This window comes from Rhipicephalus sanguineus, chromosome 3, assembly GCF_013339695.2.
Source record: "Rhipicephalus sanguineus isolate Rsan-2018 chromosome 3, BIME_Rsan_1.4, whole genome shotgun sequence".
Lineage (NCBI taxonomy): Eukaryota > Metazoa > Arthropoda > Arachnida > Ixodida > Ixodidae > Rhipicephalus > Rhipicephalus sanguineus.
The window spans coordinates 203,334,778-203,358,322 of record NC_051178.1 but is presented as its reverse complement, the minus strand read 5'-3'; the positions used below and the strand labels follow the sequence as shown (position 1 = coordinate 203,358,322).

The following is a 23,545-nucleotide window of genomic DNA, read 5'->3' as shown; positions in this document are numbered from 1 at the left end:
AGACACTGGAGGAAAGGGAGGAACGTCTAGCAAAGCGGCGTCGCCAGGATGCTGAGCGACGTGCCCGACCACCTCTGCAGCAGCAACAACAAGACGCCGTCGATGACGTCAAGGCTCGCCGATCGACTGCCTATACTGCGAAACTTAGCGAAAGCGCCAGTGCGACTCGGGCCTTCGAGACGGACTTCGTAAACAATCCGTTTGGATACGTCTGCGACGTGTGTGAAAGACTATGGCACATGAAAGACTTGACGCCTCTAAGTAGTGCCATGCGTGAATCGTTGAGTTTAGTGGCGGCGCCTGAGTGGGGTGAAACCGTGGCGCGCGTTTGTACAACGTGCCAGAACTTTCTCGTTAAGCAGAACATTCCGCTCTTTAGCGTTACCAATGGGTATCGTTACCCGGCCATGCCGCCAGGTCTACCGGTTCTGAACGATGTGGCCGAATGTGTGTCGTTGGAGCAGCAGTAAGCATGACAATCAAGCAAATCCTGGACAATCAGGAAAGCTCAGAATAATCAGCTGAACCTTTGCTAACGCTACGTATATCCTGGCATAGCCGAGCTAAGCCACTGCAGTTTTTTTAATCGTCTAGTAATTTAGCGGATAATAAGTCATGTGGCCAGCACACCCACTGAAGTTGACACGACAGATGTGCAATGTAGGCGTTTCTTCAATGCTTGTGCCTTCTGAAGAAAACAAAATAGAGGTATAGAACAGATAAACGGAAGAGAAAGGAACAGATAGAAAAAAAAACGATAGAAAGAAAATAGAAGAAAGAAAGGCAGAAAGAGAAAGGTAGAAAAAAAGCATCTCTTCATCATAGGAATCGGTACAACACGAAAGTGAAACATGTCTACACAGAAGTAGTTTATTGTGCATTGATCTACGAAAGCTTGTACAGTGTCTTATAGGTGTTTGTCAGCTATAGCACCGTTTGACGTGGATGCAGCCACGTTGACGCCTAGTGGCACATCTCCATCGCGACGACTAACGCCCATGATCATGATATAACCGTTGTGGTAGCTGAAGTTACTAACATATACCTGGACACAGCATATCGCGAATCCCGCACAAAGATGGCATCAACAAGCGCATAATAAAACACTGGTACTCGATATGCACTTCTTCAAAGCGCATTTAATTGAGGAGAGGCACGGTGCGATGTGGTGCTCCCGAGTAATAGGGTAACCTACGCCTGTGCTCATGCATACACTACCGCACTGCGATTCAGCAACACGAGATACAGAGATTCGTAGCTTGAGCCGCGAACGTGCGAAGGCATTCCCCCGTCCCGCTGGCCTCTTGTCTCGCTCCACGAAGGGACGACATTCGCACGTCGACAACGTTGCCTTTCTGCGGCGCTTATTGCAGTAGTTTTATTAGTCGGTGCAATCACACTCGAAGCAGTAGGCGACGGAGAACACCGTTGGCAGCATGTGGAAGCTGCACTACTCCGACAACGAGGCATCGCGCGTAACACGAAGCGAAAGGCAAAGAACGCGACTGCGCCTAGGGCGACTCCTCGATGCTAGCGCGGCCAGCGCTTCTCGCTGGCATGGAGGCGCTCTAACTGCGTCGTCGCCAAATCGCTCTCTACCGGCGCTCGTTAATGTCAGTACTTCAATTCACCACTCACAGACGGCAGCACCGCCCCGTCAACAGAGAGCACCGTGCGAGAGAGAATGTGAGAGATATAAGGCGCATTTGCGGAACCTACTGCATGTGTGCGGTGGCGTAGTACAATAAAGAAAGAAAAAAAAAGTGCGATGGCGTAGTAGGTATAGTGCCGGGCGCCTATCGTCGCGGACCGAGAGGTCGTGGGTTCGATTCCCGGTGGCAGAACTTTTTCTTCTAGTCTCTTTCTCATCCGTTAGCGTGTATTTTACCAACGTCATATTCGTGACGGAAATACGTCAGGGAAGTCTTGGTGGACCCCGGCATAAAACACTTTAGTGTTAAAAATATTGGGGCAGCTACGCAGTAGTAGTGTGAAGACCAAGGAAGCGGAGGAGCTGATGGCGTTGCTCTCCTCTTTCCCTTCTCCTCACCCTCACTTCCCTTTCCCACTCCTTGATATAGTATACAGTATACTATACAGCACAGCTCCACTAACGTGAAACCTGGGGAGGTGCGAAGCAGCGGAGTTTCCCCAACACCCTCTAGAAGTGTTTCCCATAGGAACACGTCAGTAGCAATGCGTCCTCTTATTGCTACATACAGGGTCGCAGACAGCGCCAATCGCAGAAACAGGGGCCGTATTCTCAAAAGGCGACAATCGCAAAAGTACCGCCTTCGGTGCGCGCTGATTGGCTGTTGACCAAAACAGGAAAAGTGAGGGCGCCATCTGGTATTTCCGTCGGCGTGACGGTGCTCTACGGCGCTCCTGCAACGCCTCGAATAAACGAACACACCTTATCACCGTCGGTTGGTGGTGAAGACTAGGATTTCAGTGACGTAGGCGGTAGCTTCTAGTATTCAATCCTCGGTGGATGTACGCAGCATTTTTTTGCGCTGAAGTTTTCAGTGAGCATTACCTTGGGGTGTTATCAGTACTCGTTCTTTGCCAGCGCCTCTTTTTTTCGTGGTTTGAACGTCCCAGGAACATGAACCGTGCGTTGCTCGCGTGGCTTATCGCGAGACGGCAACATGCTGAGATGTTGAGACGATATCGCTGCGGCGGCACACTATATATATACAGCTGAACTCTCCGAGTACGCCGTGTTAACTCTCAACGAAAGTACATTTCACGCAAAGTTGCATTTCTTAAATATTACGCTGTGCATTAAACAATCGCACAAAAAAAAGCGTTGAAAGCACTTTCAACACGTCCTATATTTCAAGTAGCCACAGCCAAGCCTGGCCACTGCTATGAAGCCAGCATACGCTCGAAAACGCCGCACTCGGGTCGCTCTGCGCTCGTACCGTACACTCACTCCTGTGTTGTGAGACATTCGTAACACCAACGGCCAGTGCAATAATGACGTCACAGGCAAGCGTTTCTTCAGTTATTGAACGCATCAGATTCTACGTCACGAAACGCGACACTATCGCCTTTTGCGATCGTTTGAGAATACGGGCCCAGAGCTTTTCCTGAGCCAACGCGCCGTCTTATTTTTGCCACTCGGAGGAGCGCACGGGGTGTGTTCTCTCGCGGGCGAGCGCGCATTCTCGCGAGCGTCTCCAGAGCGAACGCGACTCCTTATTTGCCACTTGCTTTACCGTGCTGGGCGACACTGTGACGGGATACCATGACAGGAGACGCCGACAGCCCGAGCGCATAAAGTTCTTCGCACCTAAAACTGCGAGAAACAGAACGAAAGAGAGGAACAGAAACAAGGCTGTTCCGCTGTTCCTTCAGGTTGGCACCACTAGTGCGAAGCTGCCTAAATTTCGTTTTGATCGTATTCAGCCTGTTTGGCCTAGTTGTGCTCCTGAAGTACTTCTAAATAATTGGAAGGTGTATTTATGGCTAACCTAAACGTCACATTCAGTGCGTATCCATATGGAGGGAGCCAAGGGATGATATAGTAAGACGCATGGGCGTCGGCAGGTGGTTGCAAAAAGTGCAACCCCCCCCCCCCCCTCTCGCCCTACGCTTTGCAACACGGCTTTGCACCCACCACCCCCAAGACAAAATCCTGTCGATGCCTATGGTAAGACGCATGACCTTTTGACACCAGGAACTCTTTTCTTGATATAAATAGATATGTATGTAAAGTTCTCAAGCAAAACTAAAAAAAAAACAACGCGGTAAAAGACGTAAAAGGAGAACTTAAAAGTCCCTAACAAGTGCTAAGCATGCAATACTTTCTCGCGTAATTGATGAACGGTTTTAAAGGGTGTCTTCTCTGTTAACAAGACATGCCCTTACCGTTCACGACATGGACGCTGATGGACACAGGCTCGGCGTTAGCCGGGTCGCAGGTGTAGTTTCCCGAGTCGAGTGAAACGGCTTTGCGGATGTACAGTCGGCTGATGGTTCTGTCGGATCCACCTTTGTGCAGGGTGATCTCTCCCTTAGCCGACACATAGTTGATCATGCGATCGTTGTGGTACCAGAAGACAAAGTGCGGCGGCTCCGGGCTTCGGCTTATCTCGCATGTCAGGTTGATGGAGCTCCCTGTGCGAATGAAGAGGTCTGGACCACCCTCGATGACCGCTTTTGCCACTGCGAAAAAAGCCAACAGGGAAGTTGAAAGGCAGGAGCCGCCAGGGTGTCTTGATACTCAAGACGTGGCAACACACGAAATCATGAGAACTGAGCCGCAGCCGCCGAGGTGGATTAGTGGTTACAATGTTCGTTTGCTGACCTGAAAAACGCGGGTTCGATTCCGGCCGCGGAGTCGCTCCTCGACAAAGAGTCTCGTGGAGTCGCTTGGCGACACGGGTCTCTGGCAAAATGCCAGAGACCCATGTATGCTGTGCGATGTCAGTGCACGTGAAAGTAACCCAGGCGGTGGAAACTATGCAGAACCCTCCACCACGGTGTCTCTCATAGCTTGGGTTGTTTTGGGACTTTAAACCCTATGAACCAACCAAGAATTGAACCGCGGTGTACTCCGCAGCACTGGTACAAACTAAAATGCAAGAAAATATTCTAAATTCAAGTTTCAATAATAAAACGCTCGTTGATTAAAGTGAATAAACACGTATGCTCATGCAGATCACATGTTGAGATCCATTGGAAGCGAAGCCTTATTGAAACGACAAATTAAATGCCGTAGTACTAAACGCGAATTTCGTTCTGTCGGCACTCCATTGCACACTTGTGCGCCATGCGGGCTTTATTTGACCAAATGCAGCGACTTGGCCGGAAGAATAAACCCCTACACTAATTAGCCCGCCGCAATCAAGGACCAGAGGCAGGTAAGCGCGTGCATTCGCAATTACATCCTGGGATAAATAACTGCGTTTGTGCCGAGTAATATTGAAGAATTATTCCCGCATAGCTTGACCACGCATATTAGTCGAGATCATTAATCGCTGCGGCCTAGAGGCAGGTTTCCCGGAATGGGGCCTTCGATCGAAGCTTAACAGTGCCGCATCAGAGCGCGAACGTGCCTGGCATATTATCACTCTGTACGAGCGTTTGTACCTGGTATAGCTCAATCTATAACTTGCCAATAAAGTACCCTTCCACCCTGTCCTGCTTAGCTACTAGCAAGTGTGCCTTGCAGCACTTGTAACAAAGGTAAAGCGCTGTTTCGGCGACAATGTTTGGGTGCGTGGCCATAATGACTGCCGCACGTGTTGTGAAGGCTGTCGGGTTTCTGTAGCTTTAGGTAGAATAAGCTGTGCTCATTCGAGCGAAGCGAAACTCGGTAGCCTATTAACAGATGCATCGGTCTCTTGATTGTCGAGCAGAGGTGGGCGGGCGTGTTCTTAGGATCCTTCTAATGCCAGCGGTCACCGCGGGGCCCCCGACTACTAGAGAAATGACGAGGGTGGGGGCAAACTATCAAGGACCAGGGCGCAAGAATGATAATAAAGAAGACGGGTGCGTTGTGGCGCGGGCCTCTGGCGACCAACTAAGTCGGAGCAGGAATTGCCGCGAGACAAAAGGAACGGGTTATCCGCCGCGTACAGAGAAGAAAGAGGGCGAGTAGAAAGGGCAATATTGCTAATGAACCGGGCCTTTGTTTTCATTGGGTCTCGATAGCGTGTGGGTTCGGCGTGTTGCCCCGAGAACCGCTCGCCAGCTGCGTTTTTTCCTCGTGTCTTGGCTCTCGCTGCTCCGTTCGTCTTTGCTTTTGTTCTGTTCAGCCCGTGTTCCGTGTTTATCCGTATCTCCGGTTCGTCGCGTAGGGCCCGAGGAGGAAGAGCCCCGGGCTGCTCGCGGGATCCCGTTTAATGGAGGCAGCGTCGATTGGGCTGTGACTAGCGCCCCGGCTGCTCCCTGGCCGAGAACCCTCATGTATCGGTGTTGCGAAAGGGGGCCCTAAAAGTTATAACAAGGCGCCAGAAGAGGTCAAGGCAGTCGTTAGGCCTTGTAAGATTAGGAGAGGCTACGCAGAGGAGACGAGGGGAAACCAGGTCATGTCTTCCTTTACTATCTTCCGTCTGTATTTTTTTTCTTTGGAGGGTCGAAACTGGCAGTTTAGTTTCGTGATAAGACACGTGATGGCAAGAGAATTTGGTCGATTCTGGTGGTTGGATAATTTTGCTCATATTTCGTATCTCGTGCTCGTATTTCCGTCTATCTATGCATATACATATATATACATGAGTATCAGAGGTAGCACTTCAAGACGAGTTCATTTATTGCGTGGACATAATAATAAATGAAGTGTTGTTGAAGGGCTGCACGTGGTGTGTATATGTATGTGTATATTATATTATATATATATAGATATATATATATATATATATATATATATATATATATATAATATATATATATATATATATATATATATATATATATATATATATATGATGCTGGTTAGCTGCAGCAGACAAAGCTCAAAGCTAGGTGGTCGTAGCGGAGGAGTATAGCCTTTTTTTTTGTCGGCTGTTCCATACTGAGCATATCTGACATAACGCGAGTTTTCAAAAGGCCTTCATGAAATCACTCTTTCAGAGGAAGCTGACGGGCAAGTGTATGGCTATTTTTCTGGTCACTGCCGAGTCATTCTGGCAACACAAAGTTGGGATGGCGTCTTCCTGCAGGCTGTCAAGCAGCCTAGCGTTTTGTCGAACAGAGGGCACATTGGACTTAGAGACTAGCGTCATTCCTATCTCACCATTTAAATAAAAAGAAGTAGATCGGATCGTGAGGCCTTTATTGCGAAGAAAATGCTCGGGAGGGGGCAGTTGGTAAACGAAGCGGTATTGCAGCTATTTGGTGACGAAGCCCCCGGAGTCATCGCTTGAAATAAAACTGAACGCACTGTTTCGGTCTCCTTCAGGCGCAGTAAAATTATTCATCTGCGCGACCTTTTCATATGAAAGTCACACGTGTGTTCACAGTACTTACCTAGGACGGTGAGGTTGACGAAGTAGCTGATCTTTGGGTCTGAGGAAACTTGGCATTCGTAAAGGCCCTGGTCCGATAGCTGCACGTAGCGCACCTGCAAGGCCCAGTCAGAAGAACGCTCCAAGTGAACCGCCTGAAAGCGATCGTCAGCCGTGTACGTGTCGAGGCCCACAGTGAGCACGTTGTAGTCCCGCCTGCGAATCCACAGGACCTGCGCATGGTCATCATCGGGCAAGCGAAGTGTCAATAGAGGGTTCACGACTTTAAGAACAGTATCATACATCAGCCCTGCTGCAAGTAAGCTTTCATAGTTAACGTGTAGGTGGTTGAGAAATCTAATAAGGTCCACGTCATCATCAATTATTTATTAATGATTTGTCAGTTATAATTATTAATTATTGATATATTATTATTAGTGCTGAATGAACATGAGCATACGTATATGGACAAAGATCACAGAGAAGAGCCGTGAATTTAAAATGAATTCAAACGGAAAAACTTAACAAGGCAAATTTAAGAAACTTAATAAACTAGAAAAGCGCTTGTAATGAACAGCTAAGTGAAGCTACATACGAATTGAAGTGTTATTCCGTACACTGTAGGAAGAACATCGATAGAAATGTGTGCGTGTGAACGTTTTATTGCAGAGCGAACTCCTGCAAGCGGAAGTACGTTCTCATGGTATTTTCTTTGTTTCAGTTCGCTGCATGTTTTTTTACTCGCTTATTTTTGTTTTTGGGTAACCGCTTCTGTTCTCTCTCTCCTTTTTTTTTTTTTTTGCTGCAGAGCTTGTAGAAATGAAGTAGTCAAAGTAATAAAAACCTCAGCCGCTCCCCAACAAGAAATTTAGAACATAAAAAAACAGGAACATAGTGATTACAAAAGAAAACTAAAAAGTCACAGTTTCACCGCAACGGCGAAGTAATGAATGCAATAGCAATAAATTGGAATGTAACGCGAAGGACGGAAAGCAGCTCGAAATTGCCAGCGCGTCGCTCGAGCCCAAAGGACGCACGAAAAGAACGCACACAGGACGAGCGCGAACTAATGCGTCACAGCTCGACACTTGAAGCGCACTGCTCAAACACAAAGCAGGACGCACGAAACGAACGAACAGATACACACAGGACGAGCGCGAACTAATTGTCACAGTTGTTACTTATTTCTATTTGAACAGCGCGCTCCTTTCGCAAACGCGGCTGCTGCAGCGAGCGAAGCGAAGCACCCCACCGACCGCCCCTTCTTTCCTTGAGATATGCGCACGAAAGCGACCACGCCCTGTAGGGCGAAGAGCAACGGCATTCGCAGAAGCGGGGCGACGATCTTTAAAGCGCGCCACACGCGCGCACATCGCGTCATCTATGTGGCAACTAAGAAAGCATGCTGAAGTACATGGTGTATATAAATAGCTCGCCGTTAGCAGGCTGACTGTGCTGTCGTGGCCTAACATCCAACGCAGCGGGCTGCAAAGCGAGAGGTCGCCCGTTCGATTCCGCGCGTCGGAAAGCATTTCTGAATTATTTTTCTTTGTGGCCTTTCTATATATATACATACTTATACATATACGGTGAATGACGGCGGCAACGGGGACGGACATTTTCCAGCCGAGACTGTCCATATAATTGCTATCGCAATAAAACAAGCCGCTTCCGGCACACCAAAATGTCGCAGAGTAAATAAACGCCCTCACTAACATACGCAACTTAGAAATGAAATTGGGGTTTGAGTATATTGTGACTATGGCCCTAGATGGGCGAAAAAATTTTACCGTCGCCTAATCTTTTCTCCTTCCAGTAAGAGCCAGAGATTTACTTCTGTCAGTCAATCCATGAAAACATCATTTTTGTTTGATTGGATGAACAAACGATTAACTCTGGAAGTTTATTTGGTCATGTAACTTGTTTTGTAATCTGAACTCTTTCGAAGCCAAAATTTTGGCTCGTACACAGAATCTCTGCCGGGCCGTTGCGTAATGATCTGCCATTTGTCGAGGCTCAAACAGCGGATCAGTGACGATCTTGTCTGACATAAAAAAAAGAATGAAGTTGAGCGTGGTATCTGAGGGAAGGGATGCGTCCTGCCCCTGGTTTCAATGTAGTAAAGCTTACGAATATGTTAACATAACTCTAAGTCACCGAAAATCGTGTTCTTGAGAAGCGAGAAGAACTATCGCTTAAGAAGATCACGTGCTACGTGACGCCAGCTGGCAAAAAAAAAAAAGTGTTCCACATTCACCGGCATGGCTACGAGCGGCGCTGACTCCCATGTTTACATGCACAGAAGTACACGACAAGGTGAGCGAGAGGACGACCGCCGCTGTAGCTTAATTGGTAGAGCATCGGACGCGTTATCCGAAGGTTGCAGGCTTGGCCCCTGCCGGCGGCAAGTTGTCTTTTCGTACACTTTAATTTCCTCACATTTATATCATAATTACTAGAATACAGTTAAAAAGGCAACAAATAACGTCCGCTACACTCCTAATCAGGTCCCGCTTAAAGCGCTAGATATAGCCAGGATACCGGACATTTTTCGTCTAGTTTCCTGGATATAGTAAGCCCTTAACCAGGACCTGATTAAGAGTGTATACCTACCTCGACTTCATCGTGTCTTGGTTTTCATTAAGAATAAGAACAGGTAGGTGCGCGCCAGTACGAATGGAGCGCTAGCCATCAGAATGAGCTTGGAGAGAAATGACAAGTTCGCAATCGCACATTCATCTTGGGAACTGAAACATGTATTACAGGCGTTGCAAGCGTGAACTAAGAGCTCTTCCAGCACGATATTTCCGTAGTACATAATGATGGATCGATTTTCTTTCATCAGCAGGTGTCGTGGCTCCTATCAGATTCCTTTTTTTTCGCTCGGTACAGAATGCTTTCGTGAAAGCAAGGCGACACTGCTGATCGATGTCGGTTGAGAAAGTAAAATGCAGAGCGTATGTGTGCGGTGTCCGATACAGGCACCTGTATATAAACATTTTGAAACACAGTGGGATGCCCGTCTTTCTATTTTTTTTTTCATTGTGCACAATGTGCTTAAGCTCGAAGGCAGGTAATTTAGGGTTGCTTTTAACATTTTTTTTATTGTGGACAGAGTCACAAACGGAAAATACAGAGGCTCAAGAAGGGTGATGTTTATATGCAGCAGAATAGGAAAAGGACACCGTGAACTAATGCTACCAGAACGGAAACGTGAGTGGTGCTGAAGGAGTATCGCTTCTTCTTCTTTTTTCATTGTTTAACCACGTCAAAATTCCGGGTCGAAAAGTTATATAGACGCAACTGTCTGTTTATATTGACTCTTGTCTCCTGTTTGCGCTGTACCGCGACAACGTGTGCGACCTTATGTGTGCTAGCTTGTCGCTTGGCTAAAGGCATACCATTAAAGAACTATATTTAATACGTTGATGAGGACAAATGAAGTTCCGTTTCTTTCATTTTTTCTTGCAACTAAGCATGACAGTAGCTGTGACAAACCATACAAAAACTTCCTGAAATATGCTATCATAGCTGTCGCTTTTAAACGCCGTATGATCGAAAGTCATATGACTTCTTTCATTGCAGGTGCTCTTTTAGCTGGATGTGGAACAAGTTTGAGGAGAAGGGCGTCAGTCATCAAAACATAATAAAAACGAGCACCTGTATAAGGGTGTAAACATTCCAAAATTGAAATGAGTGGCGTGCTAATAGAAATATTACCTTCGTTTGCTGTACATGTTAGGTAATATAATGTAACCAGAAGGGCTACAGCGAACAGCGTTTCATAAACCGATATCATAGGGCAAAAAACAGCGCACACTTTACAAAGAGCGTAAAGAGTGCACTGCTTATATTAAAAATAATTGCCTTGAGATGAACAATCAAGCAGCTTCAGATGTGTTAATCAGAAACTTAGATAAATGCTAACCGTACTATAGAAGCAAGCAGCTGTTTTTTTTGTTTTTGTTTTGCTCCACCAAAGCAGTGCATATCGATCGCGTCAAAGCACATGCTCTTAAGCTTGTGCCAGTAGCTGCCGCTAGCAAAGAGCGGCCACAAGGGGTCTGCTTTCCTGATCGGCGCAAAAATAGTTTCCCGCGAAGCCAAACTTTTTTCGGCGCGATCAGCGGAGAAAAGACTTCCCACACATCTTCCGGAAAAGTTGAGCGAGTTGAAAAGTCGGGACCCGGACCGGTTTTTCACGTCAGCCAGAACCTCCCAGAGTAGCCGAGAGACTGCATAATAAGGTGCGTTCGAGCTAGTTGCCATAGCGACGGCCCTTTCTAGCTTCCGAAACAAAGGCGCCTTATAAAGCGTGGAGGCAGCTAGCTGGGCGATAGTTTTTATTGTTGTTATTACGGCGTTCTTTGTCGCTCGCTGAAACCTTCGGAGAGCCATTACCATCGCTGTTTTGGGCAACCGAATGTGTGGCGCGCAGGCAAGACGATAAGAGGTCCCAAAGTGACAGCCGAAGTTATGCCTACAGACACGCACGTTGTTGTAATTTATAGCTGCTTAAAGCCTTCAGTATTAGTAGATGAAAGTCGTTCAAGTGCTGCGTAAACCGTGTCAGTGATGTTCAGGGTCCTTCTGCGGAGTTCTGACTTGAGCGGATACTTGAAACGACGTTCGTGTAAATGTTCCTTAAGCGACAAATACAGCTCGATGATAGAGTTGTTCCCCTTCTATAGTATAAGCGTAAATGAAACGACGATATAAAAATTGTTGATTTACCGGTGGAGCTCGTGAGTTGAAAGAGAGACATCCAACTTACTATCCATAACAGCAAAAGGGAAAGGGAAAATATAAGTAACAGAAATTATAACAAAACAAAGTATATAACAGAGTACAAAGTGCCAAGCATCATGTGTAGGTATTTTTACCACCAGAATTTAAAACTTAGAAAAATAAGGCCACGTACAGACCACAGCAGACATTCGAGTTGTCACCACACAATAGATGTTCTTGCTTTTCAACTGCAAGAAGGCGACAATAAGCTTTATTTTTTGGCAGAACTTAATTAATTTTCTCAGAGCTACTCGTGTTCACTCTATTTCACTTTGCTGTAGGTTAATGGTGGTAAATACACATAATATTATTCTTAAAATATCTTCTCTTTATCACGCGATGAAGGAAAGAAGCAACTGCCACCTGAACGTACAGTAAACCATTGGTATATTGCGGGAGCCTTCTTTGAGCATGCCAGTGTGTATACACTATTCCGGACGGGTCTCGGTGCCGCCATGCTGGGCTGTTACCCTTGCCGTGTTTTATCTTGAACAACTAAGCGAACAGAGTTACGGTGGGCGTGTACGCACGAAAACGGTTGGGTTGGTGCATTCGGCGTTTCCTGACTTTATCAGTTCGCGTCAGATACACAAAAATAAGAAAACATTCGTGTAACAGCCCATGATGGCGGCGCCCATGTGCCTTACGTAACATAACCTATACACAGCCTGGTTCATGTTGTATGACTGCCAAAAATTAGAAGCGATACTAACTACTAGCGATGAAAACGTGCGATGGTGTGTTTTTGTATGTGGTGTTGTTGTTTTCTATCGTAAATCTTCCCCATGCTCACATGGGGGATTACCAAAGAAATGGGTGGATTATTCAAATTTATAATAAGAATTAAATGTTCAGGGTTTCGTTAGATTAACTGCTGTTGAAAAAGGAAGTCGCATATTAAAAGAAAATCAATAATGGCAGGATTAATCAATAATGAATCGCATTGAAAAGTCGAAACAAACAAAAAGAAAGGTGACGCATCAAAAAAACAATTCCTTGGACTTCAAGAAAACTTTTTTCAGCGGAGCAAGAATTCCAGTGGCTGAATCCCACAGTAACGGCCCCGAAGGAAAGAATAAGAGATTCCGCTAATTGGAGGTGAAGATTTCAAATTGCTTACACTAACAATTTTTCTATTTGCAGTAGTAAAGCAGCGATAAGTAGGAAAAAAGTGAAGAATTATTCCTTCCTAAGGGCAAAACTCCATACCTTACCTGCGAAAGTAATTAATTGTTCCAGGAAGAAACGCGGCAACGTAATTTTTTAATGCAGAGCCTGATCTTTCTTTTGTTTTAGGATTCGCTATACCAGGTCAAGAAGAGCTGTTTTTAATAGTGAGAAACATTTATTGCTGATTCTTACAAAGTTGCCGTCATTGAGCGCATCAGAAATCTAGGCGCAGTGATGCGTACTGTCAGCGATAGAAAAAAGATCGACTGGCTCGCAAAGCGAGGTTCCCCCCCGGTGAATCGACACCTTCATTTATGGCCACCTACCGAAATTATTGAATACACTATATATCAATACGAACTGGCGATTGAAAGAGTTTTAGCATGTACGAATCATTACACGCTGAAACCGACAGAACAGAGATACAGTGAGTTGCAAGCAGTAGCAGCTAATTGGAGGGTTTACTTGAGAAGGACTAAAACTACTGAAATAAGTTCTGCAACAAAAATAGGCGCAGAATCATGCAGCCCTAATGAAACCTTAATAACGAAGCCTCAATCGAGTGCTGGACCAAATGTTTTAATGATTGACCTTTTCTCACATGTCGATCCGTCCGTTGCAAAGGCAACGTTTGTGGCGAGAGTCTTTATGGCACATCGCCTTATAGGGCAAAAAAAATAATTTTGAAAAATAAAAAGAACAAGACACAGGAGGCGTGCTCTTACGAAAAATAAATTTTCTAAATTATTTACCTATTGAACCACACGTCTCTCTCTGCTCAGGCAGCAATGCTAAAAGGTACATGACGAAACAAGTGAGATTTACTCGTCGTCTTTACAAATTTGCAAAGTTTATTTTTTCTTCACACCATTTGGAGTTCTTTGGGGCACATGTTTGAAATCAGCCGGTAATTTTCGAGGGTATGAGTTTATTACTGCAATATAAGCGGATGCTGCTTAGTGCATCTAAGTCAGCTCAGTTTATAAGGGAGCTAATGGGAGTCTCATACGTGTGAAGAGATACAGGGATTATCGAATTGCGCTTTTGTTGCACAAGTTTCTAATGAACGCGTGTACATCCAATGTTCACTCAACTGCGCTCATGCTTTGGAGATAACCGACCAGAGCGCCGAGGTAACCCAGAACATGAAACAGTTTTTGCAGACACCTAAGCCGTAATTTTATTATCGTGTTAGGAACTATTGCAGCCTCAGATTATATTTTCAGGCGAAAGTTCGAGCCTCGCTGACACGTACCTAACTTTCGATCAACGTAATGCGTGCGTGGTATCTGTGTAGAGTCACGTAGAAAACAAACACTCGTGGTTCTTACGTCGGGTTTTATATGCACTGTATCAATGAGACAAACAGGATTTTTTTTAGTTCTTCTCTTTCTTGCATGCGCTTTTCGACAAGGTAGAAACTGGCACATACAGTGATTGAAAGGATGATGTTTATCGACATCAGGCAAGAGCGGGCTTCGTAGGCGCACTCGCCAGTTCATCATATTGTCGGGTTTTGGCAATAGTGAGTATTTGCGTCTTGGGACTGGTTCATTGATTTTATCCGCGGGAGGCGATACCTCGCGGCGATGGCCCAAGAAAGAAAAAAACATGAACCAAAGACTGTGAAAAGAAAAGATAAAACGGCCCGCATGGTTGCGTTATTCCCTCAATAGGAGGAATGATAACCTTGAGACCGTTGATGAACGACCATTCCAAGGAAGGTCGATGGCTCTGCAACTCTCTCGCCTATAAAGTACCACCACCATGCGCTCTTCTCGAAACGACTCCCGCTCAGCGGACTCCCGTCGGTTATTGCTTAATCCCAAATTGGTTGCTCAACAAACGACCGCGCGGGTGCTAAAACATGCCAGCGGCTATCGAACAGTGAAGCCCTCTTGCGGGTTACAACATATCCTCTGTTCCCACTTCATTCTTATGTTTGTTTTATTTTGTGTATTCACTCACTTTCACTCGAGTTGCTTATTTGCAGATGTTTGAGAAGGAAAGAAAAATGGAAAAAACGCGTAGAAAAATGAAGGAAGGAGGCCGCAGTTTTGACGCCACGAATAAAAAAAAACAAAAAAGATGTGTGTGTGGGGGGGGGGGGGGGGCGGGGTCTGCCTTGTGCGTTCGATTGGCCCGGCAAGAGGTGTTTTCCTCCAGCGTTCGAATGTCCTATCCAGCTCGTTGACACCACTGTGTCAGTGGATGCGCAGTTTAATCAACACCGGGCCAATCAACACTCTTGTACGGCCGCGCACTTACACGCACACACTGCCGCGCACGGGGTTAGCAAGGAAAGTGGCGTTGCCTGGCGGCCCCTCATCAAAATTTCCATTAGTACGGGGCTCACACATCTTGCTTCTAATAATATCCCTGAATGATTCAACGTCCGAGACTCTCGGCTGGCGTAAATAATGGATGACACTTTCGAGCCGTAGCTGGCCGGTCATATGTTATTGATGCGATCCTCGCGGCGCCAAGTTACGTTGCGAGCGTGTAACGCCAGCGTTTTCTGTACTGCGAGCGCAGTGAGTTCCCAATCTCCCGCGAGGAATGCCTGCCGGAAATAGCGGCTCCACCCGTAGACAGCTCGACTCTTCGCCACTGCTCTCAGCTCCTCGTTCCTCGGCGGCGTTCCGATAACAGCGTAGAACAATCCTAGTGGTTGCGCACTGCCACTGTCCGCCACTGTTCGAGCTTTCTTCGTCCATTTGGTTGACACAAGTGTGGCGAGAAACACTGGCGCTCCTTTTTTTTGTATTCTCACCAATAATGCACGTGAAGACGTTTTTTTTCGGCGATGCTACGTCCTTATACATATACCAGCATCTTCCGAGTGCTTGCTTGTGTATGAAATATTACTCGTTATAGCCAGCGCCGCGAAGTAAGGGTTTACACTTGTTGTAGTTGACGCGAGAAAGTCAACAAGTCATACAGCTTTCAAGGCGCTCACAACACAGAGGAAACACTGCGTAGCACGGTTATAGCCTTGAATAAAAAGACGAAGACACCGACCACAAGAGAATAAAAGTTATAAAGGTTATAGCCTTGTGTCGCAGACGTCCGTTGTTATTCGTAAGTCCCGCGTGCTCTCTTTTTCTCTCTGACTTTGTTATTGTGATGGCGTGTTTAACGTGTCACGCTGTTTTTTTTTAATTTTTTAATTATACTAATGATTTCTTGCGCACCGAAACCGCAATGTGACTATGAGGCATGCAGATTGGTGGACTTCAAATTAAGTTAAGGTTGTGTTTTTTTTTAACATGTTCCCTACGCACGGTGCACAAGCATTTTTGCCCTCTTTCTCCATCGAAATATGGCCGCCACACTGCAGTCGACCAGATCACACACATTTTTTCCGAGCAGCGCTCTAGCCACCATGTTTTCGCGACTGAACTGCGTGTCTAAATTGAGATAGACGCAACTGGATTGATTATGCAATTTACAGATTATAATATGCGACTTTTGAAGAGAATAAAAAAGTGGCTCACTGTAGCAACGCAACTTATCCAAATCTCTGGTGTACTGTGCACAAGCTGGATCAAAACTGAAAGCAAGATTTCATCATTTCCATTGGATCAGATTAACATTACTGCGGGCCACCAGAGGGCGTTGAGTTGGAGTGCAGAATTTGTGGACGTTATATGTGCGTTCGATGTCGTAATTACATGAAAAATAGCGTTCATTTTGTGCACCTATAGTGGTATTTTTGTGTAACTACGTGCATGAACTTTTAAATGGCGAGAATGCATGTAAGTAGCTTCTCCTGGCTTCGTTTAGTTTCTCAGTGTTCTTTGTTAGTCCTTTGTTCAGTTATGAAATGTGTGAGTATACTTATGGGGCAGTTAACAATTCCTCAACTGCACGCGTGTTAGAATATAGGCAGTTCTGAAGTCGTCGGCCTTACCATGTGTGTGAAGAGAGGGAAAGAAGGAATGTAGGAAAGGTAGGGAGGTTAACTAAACTGCACGTCCACTTTGCTATCCTACACATGGGGAGGGGAATAAACCATGTCTGTGAAATGATCAAACACTGAGTAGGATGTGGCATGTAGGAGAGAGAGAGAGAGATAATAAAATGAGGGAAAAGCAGAGAGGCCAACCAGTATTATAACAACTGGTTTGCTCTATACATTAAAGGGAGGGGGAAAGGGAAAGAACGATGGAAAGGAGAGCGTCCACCTGCAGTGAATAGGCTTTAAAAGCATAAAAAGAAAACTCTGAAGACACGGGCTCCTATAGACGTTTCAATAAAACGCGTGTTGCCTTCATACAAATGCAATTTCTCTCCGCACACGTGCGCTACAAAAGTGTGGTGCAAGGAGTGCTGGTCAACGAATCAACTTATGAAAAACAATTAGGTCGAACAGAGATTGCACTAGGTTGCATAACCCTTTCTTTGAAGCATGTGGATCCATATATTGGGCTCCCTTTTTACTAAACCAGGGGTCTCAAACACGCGGCCCGCCGACCTCTTGCGTACGGCCCGCACATGACAGTCTTCGTCCCATATTTATTTTATGACTCTGTGACTGTTCGTGACATTGTAAAATGGCGCTCGCATTATTTTCTCACCTATCGTGATTAATAATGCTTTGTGCGGGTGTAAGCTACACAGACGCGATTGGTCTTAGGCATTTGTTTCGTGCAGTCACCTTGTGTATAAACATAACCGCGGAAAAAAAAATCTTTATACTTCAGGATCCGTGTCCAGAATTTAGTCATTGTGTAGATCGGTGTCGATATGCTTCTCTAAAGCCGACGCCAAATTCTCTTTAGAAATGACCCATATATCAAATATGGGAAAGGCCTTCATTCAAATGGCAACGTTAGCTGACACTTTGTTCAAGCCACCCCCCCTCCCCCCTCCCGCTTCCCACTTATTCACGGTGCCGGCCCTTTGTGGGCCTAAATTTGGTGACTGCGGCCCGGTAGGTGATGTGAGCTTGATACTCCTGGACTAAACCAATGCGGCAGTGACTGCGGCACGTGTTTACAGTGCTTGAAACTTGCATGACCATTACCAGCTTCCGGTAAAACCTTTTAAAGTCGCTCGATGATGTCTATTAACATCATTTTGTGCTCAACTTTTTTTCGTACAAGTCCGAACATTGAGCTTGTAAAAAAGACATGCATCTTTCTCGCTTCACTTTGTCCAAACTGCGTTGCGGCTTCTCGATATTTCGACTGGGATTCACTGATCTCAAGCTCATAGTCTGAGCAGAAACAAATAGTTTGCACATGCGGCATTGATGTTGGATGCAATATTGCGAAAGTCAGCGAATAAGTCATCCGTGCTGGCTGCTCATTTATGCTGATTGGTAGATCAAACGCAGGGGCTATTCTGCAATATAGTGCAATAGCTATCATAAATAAGTGGTTGATAATCAACAAGTTACGAGAAGTCTGGTTCGTTTATCTAATTATTTTTAATAAACCTACATTTGTTCAGTGCAACATCAGTCATATACCAAAGTTAACAAAATCGTTCGGTGAACTTGGCGCAGAGCGTTGTTTATTTATAAACAATTTTACGTACGATACATGGACGCCGCCAACTTGGGCTGTTAAGCGGATGTTTTCCTATTTTTATTTATCGCGACGTGAATTAACAAGGTCACCAAATGTGTATGCGTCTGCCGTAGCACAGTTGGTTTAGTTGTTAAAGATACAAAACGGCAAGGTTAAAAGCCCAATATGGCGGCACCGAAATCCGTTTTTGCCGCTTGCATGTTGTTTGGCTTAACACGTATATATAAATTAAAAAACAAAAAACATGGCTGATCCCTCTGTCATAGGAATCAGCATTACACGAAAGTGAAACGTCTTCACAGACGTAGTTGAGCGTTTCTTGTGCATTCTTTCACCCCAAGCGCGAAGGAATGAATGCTACAGCAACAAATTGTAATGTCACGCGAAGAATGGCAAGCAGCTCGAAACTTACAACGCGCTGCTCAAGCAGAAAGGGCGCACGGAACGAACATACACAGGATGAGCGCGAACGGACACAGTTGTAACTTATTTCTGTGTGAGCAGCGCGCTCCTTTCGCAAAAGCGGCCGCTACGGTGAGCGAAGTGACCTTCGTGGTCTCAACGTAAACTTGCGGTGAGAGCGCAAGACGTACACACCGCCGTCATCACGAGATAAGCCCGCAAACGAGCGACCACGCCCTGTAGAGGCGCGCGCTCATCCGCGTGGGGCGACGACCTTTAAAGCGCGCTCTTCGAGCCCTTCGCGCCATCTCGCTAGTGATAACGAAAACAGGCTGAAGTGCCACCGATCTCTGAGTATCGCCATCGGTAAATGGTATACATAAATAGCTTGCCGTTAGCATGACGGAGAATGTGCCGTCTGTGGCCGAATCGTTTCGCGCTCCGCGCTGCGGAGCGAGGGGTCGTAAGTTCGACTCCCGGTGACGGAACTTTTTCTTCTGGTTTTTTTCTTTGCCAACTGTTAGTCTCTATATTTTACAACGTCATATCCGTGACGGAAATACGTCAGTAGAGCCGTGGTGGACCCCGGCATAAAACACTTTCGTGTTAAAAAAAGGAATACATATCGAAAGAGACAACGTTCAACTAACAGCATCTGATATTTGTTTACGCTAGAATGTACGAATTATGTTCATCTAATAATTAAGCGCTCTTTCCAGGAAGCGGTTTTTTTTTTTTTCAGAATGTATATGTTGCAGTAAAATAAGAGGTTGAGCATTTTACAAATCAAGCGCACCTGAACAAGATGATTCTGCACGCTTCGCGAAACATGAAAAAGCAAAGCGAAGCAGCACCACGAAATGCCTCTCTGAAAGCTTCTTCGTCATCCGGTGTATATTGTATTGGCTCGCAAGCCTTTTTTGGTCGACTGTGGCAACGGTACAAAATGGGAAGCGAAAAATTCTGTCCGACGCTAACCACGCGACCGTAGAATCAAGCAAGGACAGCAGTGTCTAACCAGCGCAGGATTTGTCAACAGCTCTCGAAACACGATTCGCATCCGTCCGCGGATTGCCGCAGCCGCCTCCGCGGGGCGTGATGCGATGCACTTTGGTGGCGCTGTGACGCCACTCTTTGGGTCTCGTCGAAAAGTTCAATCGTGTGTGACGAGAGCGAAAGTCTCTTATCGTCGCCACGCAGGCGTTTTCTCGTTTGCTGGATTGCGTCCGCCGCGCAATTTATTATTTCGTTCTGTACCTTTCCTCCCTACACGACCCTCCCATTCCCTTCGCCTTCTCCCCCTGACACTCTCCTCGCGTTTCGTGTTACAACCTTTGTATTGTAAACCAGCTGGTTTTTCTGCTTCATCTGTTGCTTTCTATGTGTCCCCGCATCCAGCAGTTTAATATCACGGGAACGTACAAAAATGCTAGACAAAAAAAAAAGTAAAAAAAAAGAAAAGTGAGAAAGCTCCGTTTCTGATATTACGACGCTCTCGTTACAGCTGGATAGCAGAAACGACACTCTACCACAGCACTGATGGAAGACGACGAGTCAGCAGGAAGAACTGCGGGCGAGATGGAATAACGAAAGAAACCAGACAGATAGAAGCGAGGTGGGCAAGTATCTTTTGGGCCTTGCGAGAAACTTCCGTCGCCGACAATGAACCAGCAAGGTTTGCTCAAAAGAAAACAAGCCTAAAATAGTTTCACCGCTCGTACTTCTGGGAATATTGCTTTGTTGAAGAAGCCCCGCTGTCTAGCTGTCACTGCACACAACTAGTAATCGCGTTAAATATTGCGGCTAAGGCCGACCGACATTTTCTTGGCTGTCGTACTGTTATGTAACATTTAAAAACAAAACAAAAAAACTGACCTGAAGACGCAAGGCGAGCGCTTTTCACCGCTTTGAACATGGCACCTTTGCGAGCTCGCTCACAAACAAGTGAACAAAATTATGAACTGCCCAGGAAACAAGAACTATTTGTGACACATTACATAAGCCTCAGATAATGCATGTATAGAAATAAGGTCGTTACTCGACACGTGGAAGCATCGTCACACAAGGAATGGTAATCGCGAGTTCTCACCCCCCCCCTTTTTTTTGCATTTGACAAAACATTGCAAAAATAAATAAAACAAAATGCATTACTACTTTTGGCATTGAATCAATAAAAATATCTTGCCACATCGTAAAGGGCCACAAAAGTTGCAGAGACTAAGGACATCACTATAGGTTTGTCTGAATGATTATTTGCATAGGTCTTATACAGATCCTGACATCGAGGACCCAATTTCACGTTCGTCTTAATTTTTCCTTTCGGCCCCGTATAACGCCATCTGATACCTTGCGCGTTCATTCAACTGCACTTCATGGCTACACACACGTTGAGATTGCTCAGAACGAGGCGAACAACTTAAAGGGAGAGAGAGAGAGAGAAATGTTTTAATGAAAAGCTGGAGATGTTTGCCTGGCTATTCGCCTGACATGCTACTCCAGGTGCTCCAGGGTGATGATTATGATATATACACTGATAACCACACATACATACATAGACTACACTGTTTACAAAGTTTCGGTCAGGCTTGTGGCCCGCAGAAGTCAGCAGCGCTTTCGTTGCGCGTAACGCACAGGTGCTGTTTTGCCATGGGCCCAGAATGTGCTGCAGTTCTAAGCACGAGTCCTGTTGAAGGTGCAAAGCCGCCTACAGAGAAAGTCTTTCTGTTGCGTATCGCCTGCATTCGCAGAGAACGTGTTTTAGGTCTTCTAGGACGTTACATTGAACGCACAACGGTGAGTCCGACAGCTTGATTTTGTTCTTGAAGTAATGAGTGTAGGCGACGTTAAGTCTGATGCGGTGCAAGCATGTTTCCTCTTGTCTGTTGAGGTCTCGCGGCATATCGAAGGCACACGATGGATCAATTTTGTAAAGAGGCCCATATTGGTGACTGGCATCTGTCCAGAGGGATCGCTGGAAGCGCCATGCATGTGCCGATACAAGCGTCGCCGCGTCTTTTCTCGAGAAAGGTATTTCAACCATTTCTCTCGAGGCGTCATGTCCAGCTTTGCAATAAAGCCTATGCAATAAAGCCTGCGAATTGAATCACCGCATTGTTCTACAGTGGATACCTGCCCACTGCGGAATACAAGGCAACGTCCAGGCTGATGACGCTGCCAAAGCTGAACTTAAAGGGAGCTCCCAATTGGAAGGAAGCGCACGACTTGCCTTGCTCAACTCCGTGCGCGAGCTACATTTTAAACGCGGAACTGAATGGGGTGCTGCGTTACACAGGAATACGCAGTACGCCCCTCGCCTATCATGTCAGTCATCTCTTGACAGCATACCGAAAAAAGAAATGTGAGATTCGCCATTCCTTTACGTTTTTGTTTTCTCCATCCCATCACTATAGAATTCGCTGCTTCCACGCAGCCGCCTCGCGGGACCCGCAAACTTTGTTTCGCTCAAACCTCTCGCGTGCGACGACGCGCCTGTGCCTTCGCCATGCATGTCTTTCCAGCGCTGGCCCATTTCCTGCATGCGGATTGCCCTACGTTCCGCCTGACAAGCGTCTGTTCCAGTGTGACCGGCAGCAGCCGCAGCCTCAGGGCATCGATGGGGCATCTGTCAGAGCTGTCGCGCGCGCCATGCTTTGGAGCCGCGATGGGCGGGGGCTCTATGAGGTGGGTGGCTGGAACTGGGATATAGGAGGAGGCCCTAGCCTTTCCCACCAAAGACCTTCTTCCGCCTTTGAGGCAAGCCTCGATCCTCCTTCAATGCGTTTCGTTGGCATCACCACCTTTCTTTTGCTTATATACGAAGTGCGGCGTTATACAATGGCGGTTATCTTCATTCTTTCAAGCGGTTCTCTCCTCGTGCATCCCTCTATTTGCTCCCTTTGTGTTTTTCAGTCATCTGTAACGCTCTTAAAACATTCTTTTTTACCTTTTGTGAGGTTTTCGCTGCCTCGTGCGGGGATATAGGAAGCCTTCCCAATTTCCTTGCGATCAAGCGCGCCGATATAAAACCGCACAAGAGCCGCCGCAGCGACTATCGGTGGTGGTAGCGGTCGGCGTCCCCTCCTTCCTCCCAGATTCACCCCGTCTTCTTTGAAGCACCTGGTGCACGTCTGATGGCGTTGACGCCTGCGGCTATGCGGAACGTTATCAAAAATCTGACCCAAGATTTCAGCTGTTGAATGTTTTATCGGCGCAGGAGAATTGGCGTCTGCTCGCTTTCTTCTAGTATAACTGTTCGCCTGCAAGCCCTGTTGTCACGATTGTTTTATTTGGATCGGTTGCATTCGAGACGTTGGGGCCTCAGCGGTCGGCCGCACAAGGTCCCGTACGTAATGTTTGAGGGTCTTGGCGAAGACAGCTGTCCAATATACATTTCATAGAAAGAAAAAAAAAGAATGAGAAGCAACCACGATATTCGAATCTTATGTTTGTGGCAGTTCCCGCCCTCGAAAACGAACAGTCAGACTGGCGCAATAAAAAAATGCTTGATGCGCGTTGTTGCGAAACACCCAAACCAACCACAAAAACGTAGAACACTAAGAAATGTGTCGTTCTCAGGTTGCGAGCATGTCTTCGTGCTCTTTTTCGTACTTTTGTTTTCTTTTTTTTTCAAAAATCAAAGAATGTCAGCAACGCCCTTTTACACCATTCCAGGCCGCCTGGCCTCTGCGCGTG

At 46.2% G+C, this 23,545-nt stretch overlaps 1 protein-coding gene and 1 long non-coding RNA gene across 6 annotated transcripts in view; one reads left to right on the top strand and one right to left on the bottom strand.

The window, feature by feature from the left end:
* LOC119388127 (uncharacterized) overlaps nucleotides 1–23,545 on the bottom strand; it is a 300,453-nt gene that overhangs the window by 9,378 nt on the left and 267,530 nt on the right. For 2 of the 5 annotated variants that reach the window (XR_007415509.1, XR_007415507.1), the window contains exons 3-4: nucleotides 6,979–7,189; nucleotides 3,874–4,170 (exon numbers count right to left, since the gene is read on the bottom strand). The exons of 2 other annotated variants lie outside the window; for them this stretch is intronic. The gene's annotated coding sequence lies outside the window, so the exon portion shown is untranslated. The remainder of the gene's footprint in view (nucleotides 1–3,873; nucleotides 4,171–6,978; nucleotides 7,190–23,545) is intronic. One more of the 5 variants, XR_007415508.1, reaches the window with a different exon arrangement.
* Nucleotides 1–23,545, top strand: part of LOC125757743 (uncharacterized) — a 107,447-nt gene that overhangs the window by 6,691 nt on the left and 77,211 nt on the right. The window lies entirely within an intron of this gene.